We start from the raw sequence: 7,566 nt of genomic DNA, 5'->3' as shown, positions 1-7,566 counted from the left end.
CAGTATAAGTATCGCCCCCTGCAGTCCTGTCAGATAATCCTCACTGTCCCCAGATAATGATTACACAGCACAGACTCTTATATAGTATATAAGTGACACAGAGTATATACAGTATAAGTATCGCCCCCTGCAGTCCTGTCAGATAATCCTCACTGTCCCCAGATAATGATTACACAGCACAAACTCTTTGGTAATATCTTCATTTATTTTGCAATGAAAAAACACAAAAGAGAATGAAAAAAAAAAGTCACATCATTGATCATTTTACACAAAACTGGTGCGGACAGAAGTATTGGCGCCCTCAGCCTAATACTTGGTCGCACAACCTGTAGACACAATAACTGCGCACAACCGCTTCCGCTAACCAGTAATGAGTTTCTTACAAGGCTCTGCTGGAATCTTAGACCCTTCTTCTTTGGCTCCTGCTCGCGGTCCCCCCTGAGATGTGAAGGGGGCCTTCTCCAAACTGCCACCAAGAGATCTCTCCCCTCCCCCACAGGTGTTCTATGGGATTCAGGGCTGGACTCATTGCTGCCACTTTACAAGTCTCCAGGGCTTTCTCTCACCACCATTTTCTAGTGCTGACCTGAAGTGTGTTTTGGGTCCTTGTCCTGCTGGAAGAGCCCTGACCTCTGAGGGAGACCCAGCTTTCTCACACTGGGCCCTACATGATGCTGCACAATGTGTTGGTCGTCTTCAGACTTCATAATGCCATGCACACGGTCAAGCAGTCCAGTGCCAGAGGCAGCAAAGCAACCCCAAACCATCAGGGACCTCCACCATGTCTGACTGTAGGGGGCGTCTTCTTCTCTTTTTCCTGTAATCTCTATGTTGAGGCCTTCTCCTACTTTTGTCTCCTCTGACCAGAGAACATTCTTCCAGAACGGTTTTGGCTTTCTCAGGTAAGTTTTGGCAAACTCCAGCCTGGCTTATGTCTGTGGGTAAGAAGTGGGGTCTTCCTGGGTCTCCTACCATACAGTCCCTTCTCATTCAGACGCTGACGCTGGATAGTACGGGGTGACACTGTTGTACCCTCGGACTGCAGGGCAGCTTGGACTTGTTTGGATGTTAGTCGAGGTTCTTTATCCGCCATCCGCACAATCTTGCGGTGAAATCTCTGGTCAATGTTTCTTTTGCGTCCACATCTAGGGAGGTTAGCCACAGGGCCATGGGCTTTACACTTCTTGATGACACTGCGCACGGTAGACACAGGAACATTCAGGGATTTGGAGATGGACTTGTAGCCTTGAGATTGCTCAGGCTTCCTCACAATTTTGCTTCTCAAGTCCTCAGACAGTTCTTTGGTCTTCTTTCTTTTCTCCATGCTCAATGTGGTCACACAAGGACACAGGACAGAGGTGGAGTCAACTTTAATCCATTTCAACTGGCTGCAAGTGTGATTTAGTTATTGCCACCACCTGTTAGGTGCCTCAGGTAAGTAACAGGTGCTGATAATTACACAAATTACAGAAGCATCACATGATTTCTCAAACAGTGCCAATACTTCTGTCCACCCCCTTTTTATGTTTGCTGTGGAATTATATCCAATTTGTCTTTCTGACAATTCTTTTTGTGGTTTTCCATTGAAGACAAATTAAATGAAGAACATACCAAAGAATTTGTGATTGCAATCATTATCTGGAAGAACACGAGTATTATCGGACAGAATTGCAGGGGTGCCAATACTTTTGGCCAACACAGTAGATAGATAGGCGATAGATAGATGGATGGGGATGGTCTATTATACAGGGGCAGTGGCTTCTATCACTTGGGACTGTGTCTGCAAATATTTGGAGATTTAGATGTTTATCCATCACTGATGCAGAAATCTTGGAAGAATTGTATCTGTACTTACGTAAGAAGGGAAAGTCTTGGCCAATGCTCAGGACATTAGAAGAGATAAAGCACTGCAGTAAATAGGAGGAGATGCCACATGAAGCCGTAAGCACTGACCACTAGTCCCGAACTACACACAACATCCCAATGACGGCCCCGAGCAGGTGTGTACGGTATACTGTCTCTACTATCACATCTGTACGTTACACTGTCTCTACTATCACATCTGTACGCTACACTGTCTCTACTATCACATCTGTACATTACACCGTCTCTATCACATCTGTACGCTACACTGTCTCTACTATTACATCTGTACGCTACACTGTCTCTACTATCACATCTGAGTGTTACACTGTCTCTACTATCACATCTGTACGCTACACTGTCTCTACCATCACATCTGTACATTACACCGTCTCTATCACATCTGTACGCTACACTGTCTCTACTATCACATCTGTACATTACACTGTCTCTACCATCACATCTGTATGCTACACCGTCTCTACTATTACATCTGTACATTACACTGTCTCTACCATCACATCTGTACGCTACACTGTCTCTACCATCACATCTGAGTGTTACACTGTCTCTACTATCACATCTGTATGCTACACTGTCTCTACCATCACATCTGTACACTACACTGTCTCTACTATTACATCTGTACGGTATGCTGTCTCTACTATCACATCTGTACGCTACACTGGCTCTACCATCACATCTGTACGCTACACTGTCTTTACTATTACATCTGTACGGTATACTGTCTCTACTATCACATCTGTACGTTACACTGGCTCTACCATCACATCTGTACGTTACACTGTCTCTACTATTACATCTGTACATTACACTGTCTCTACCATCACATCTGTATGCTACACTGTCTCTACTATCACATCTGTACATTACACTGTCTCTACCATCACATCTGTATGCTACACCGTCTCTACTATTACATCTGTACATTACACTGTCTCTACCATCACATCTGTACGCTACACTGTCTCTACCATCACATCTGAGTGTTACACTGTCTCTACTATCACATCTGTACGCTACACTGTCTCTACCATCACATCTGTACACTACACTGTCTCTACTATTACATCTGTACGGTATGCTGTCTCTACTATCACATCTGTACGCTACACTGGCTCTACCATCACATCTGTACGCTACACTGTCTCTACTATTACATCTGTACGGTATACTGTCTCTACTATCACATCTGTACGTTACACTGGCTCTACCATCACATCTGTACGTTACACTGTCTCTACTATTACATCTGTACATTACACTGTCTCTACCATCACATCTGTATGCTACACTGTCTCTACTATCACATCTGTACATTACACCGTCTCTATCACATCTGTACGCTACACTGTCTCTACTATTACATCTGTACGGTACACTCTCTACTATCACATCTGAGTGTTACACTGTATCTACTATCACATCTGTACGCTACACTCTCTCTACCATCACATCTGTACGCTACACCGTCTCTATCACATCTGAGTGTTACACTGTCTCTACTATCACATCTGTACGCTACACTGTCTCTACTATTACATCTGTACGGTACACTCTCTACTATCACATCTGAGTGTTACACTGTATCTACTATCACATCTGTACGCTACACTGTCTCTACCATCACATCTGTACGCTACACTGTCTCTACCATCACATCTGTACGCTACACTGTCTCTACTATCACATCTGTACGCTACACTGTCTCTACCATCACATCTGTACGCTACACTGTCTCTACTATCACATCTGTACGCTACACTGTCTCTACTATCACATCTGTACGCTACACTGTCTCTACTATCATCCTGATAGTTTGCTACAATGTATCAGGCCAGAGTCTGGACTGTTTATTTCACAGAGGATTGTGTACTGGATACAAGTGTAACAAGCATTAGGTCAGGGCAGATTTTATCTCCTGAATATAAGGCTATTGACATTTGGATACAACAAGTAAAGATCTTGAAAATGGTGAAGACTCAAAACACAAAGTCTATTACAGTGCGGTGACATCTGTCATTATACAAGGATTCAGCTTTATCCCTTGGACTTTCTGTCTGGATTTGGTGGGATGAGCTGGACGTTGACATTTATGGAAATAGTTTTTGCTGTGGAATGATAGATCGTGGGCCTATAGAAGAAGCAGGGGTCAGCTGGACTTGAGGGGCCTGAATCGTCAGCAGACATGGGGCGCGCTGTCAGCCTGTGTGACGTTCCCTTAAACATGGCAGGATCCATACCATTTATCAGACAAAGATACACAAATCTCGCCACCCAGAGCGCTGGAAACACATCTGTGCCTGATTGTGTAAATACACACACAATTACCCGTGTGCAGAGGAGCGTACAATTATACAGCATAAGGTATACAAATACATCTGTCTCTCACACACATAAACACAGACGCACAAATAAGCAGCACGCACAACCCTACAAACATACAGGCCCAGATATACACAGATACAAACAGCCGGACCCCCAGATAGCCCCTGCCTGGGTGGTCCCTTCTACTGTGGCCCTATCCCTGCAGCTGGCACACATTAACCCCTGCATGGCTGAGCACCACATGTGCTGTACGCTGCCATTATTCCGGCCTGAACTTAAAGTTCTATAGTATAGTATAGTAAAGTTCTAGTTATATCTGTACCAGAGAAAGCTGGGTGATAACCAGTATAACGGATCCATGTAACGACAGCTCTCTGTATTCACTGGTGTTGTGTCTTCCCATCAGCCCTTGTTCCCTCCGTGTCCTGCTCCTGTCTCTTTATTAGTGGTTCCACCTGCCTACCTTCCTCTCATATATCCCTGTGTCTGTCTATCTCCTATCTATCTATCTATCTATCTATCTATCTATCTATCTATCTATCTATCTCCTATCTATCTATCTATCTATCTCCTATCTATCTATCTATCTATCTATCTCCTATCTATCTATCTATCTATCTCCTATCTATCTATCTATCTATCTATCTATCTCCTATCTATCTATCTATCTATCTCCTATCTATCTATCTATCTATCTATCTATCTATCTATCTATCTATCTCCTATCTATCTATCTATCTATCTATCTATCTATCTCCTATCTATCTATCTATCTATCTATCTACCTATCTATCTCCTCTCTATCTACCTATCTATCTCCTATCTATCTATCTCCTATCTATCTATCTATCTATCTATCTATATATCTCCTATCTATCTATCTATCTATCTATCTCCTATCTATCTATCTATCTATCTATCTATCTATCTATCTCCTATCTATCTATCTATCTATCTATCTCCTATCTATCTATCTATCTATCTATCTATCTATCTCCTATCTATCTATCTATCTCCTATCTATCTATCTATCTATCTATCTATCTATCTATCTATCTCCTATCTATCTATCTATTTATCTATCTATCTCCTATCTATCTATCTATCTCCTCTCTATCTACCTATCTATCTCCTATCTATCTATCTCCTATCTATCTATCTATCTATCTATCTATCTATCTATCTATCTATCTATCTATCTCCTATCTATCTATCTATCTATCTATCTCCTATCTATCTATCTATCTATCTCCTATCTATCTATCTATCTATCTATCTATCTATCTATCTATCTCCTATCTATCTATCTATCTATCTCCTATCTATCTATCTATCTATCTATCTATCTATCTCCTATCTATCTATCTATCTATCTATCTATCTCCTATCTATCTATCTATCTATCTCCTATCTATCTATCTATCTCCTATCTATCTATCTCCTATCTATCTATCTTTCTATCTCCTATCTATCTATCTATCTATCTATCTATCTATCTATCTACCTATCTATCTCCTATCTATCTATCTATCTATCTCCTATCTATCTATCTATCTATCTATCTCCTATCTATCTATCTCCTATCTATCTATCTTTCTATCTCCTATCTATCTATCTCCTATCTATCTATCTATCTATCTATCTCCTATATATCTATCTATCTATCTATCTATCTCCTATCTATCTATCTATCTCCTATCTATCTATCTCCTATCTATCTATCTATCTATCTACCTATCTATCTATCTCCTATCTATCTATCTATCTATCTATCTATCTATCTCCTATCTATCTCCTATCTATCTATCTACCTATCTATCTCCTATCTATCTATCTCCTATCTATCTATCTATCTCCTATCTATCTATCTATCTATCTATCTATCTCCTATCTATCTATCTCCTATCTATCTATCTATCTATCTCCTATCTATCTATCTCCTATCTATCTATCTATCTATCTTTCTATCTCCTATCTATCTATCTCCTATCTATCTATCTATCTATCTATCTCCTATCTATCTATCTATCTCCTATCTATCTATCTATCTATCTATCTATCTCCTATCTATCTATCTATCTCCTATCTATCTATCTATCTCCTATCTATCTATCTATCTCCTATCTATCTATCTATCTATCTATCTATCTATCTATCTATCTATCTATCTCCTATCTACCTATCTATCTCCTATCTATCTACCTATCTATCTCCTATCTATCTATCTCCTATCTATCTATCTATCTATCTATCTATCTATCTATCTATCTTTCTATCTCCTATCTATCTATCTATCTATCTATCTATCTACTATCTATCTCCTATCTATCTATCTATCTCCTATCTATCTATCTATCTATCTATCTATCTATCTATCTCCTATCTATCTATCTATCTCCTATCTATCTATCTATCTATCTATCTATCTATCTATCTATCTATCTATCTATCTATCTCCTATCTATCTATCTATCTATCTATCTATCTCCTATCTATCTATCTATCTCCTATCTATCTATCTATCTATCTATCTCCTATCTACCTATCTCCTATCTATCTATCTATCTATCTATCTATCTCCTATCTATCTATCTATCTATCTCCTATCTATCTATCTATCTATCTATCTATCTATCTATCTCCTATCTATCTATCTATCTATCTATCTATCTATCTATCTCCTATCTATCTATCTCTCTCCTATCTATCTATCTATCTATCTATCTATCTATCTATCTATCTATTATCTATCTCCTATCTATCTATCTATCTCCTATCTATCTATCTATCTATTATCTATCTCCTATCTATCTATCTATCTATCTATCTATCTCCTATCTATCTATCTATTTATTATCTATCTATCTCACCGCCCTCATCTCTTCTCTCCCAGTACTTGAACTCTACAAATTGTACAGCGCTGCGGAATATGTTGGCGCTATAGAAATAAAATATATTATTATTACAGTAACTAGACCGGCCACATCACAGTGGACACAACCACCGGTCAGCTCATCATGGCGATAGCGGTGTCCTGAGTCACATCCAGCTCAGATACAAGGCTCAGACATCTTCAGGTCACAGCCGCCTGCACCTTCCTAATTCCAGTTGCTCTCATGTATCAGGCTGATGCTCCTCTGTAACTCCAGGATAATAGCAGCCCATGCTCTAGCAGCACACTATGCAGCGTCTATGCCGGCTGTATTTAGCCTCTGGGGCTGTCATGTGACCTGTGTGGCCCCTGCCCTACCCCCACACTATTATGTACTAAAAAAAAAAACAACAACAAAAAAATCACCATAGCTATACACAGAGATCACATGACGGCTCACTGTACACACTGCACATGGAGAA

Source organism: Leptodactylus fuscus, chromosome 9 (genome assembly GCF_031893055.1).
Source record: "Leptodactylus fuscus isolate aLepFus1 chromosome 9, aLepFus1.hap2, whole genome shotgun sequence".
NCBI classification, from domain to species: Eukaryota; Metazoa; Chordata; class Amphibia; order Anura; family Leptodactylidae; genus Leptodactylus; species Leptodactylus fuscus.
Note: the sequence above shows the minus strand (reverse complement) of the source record.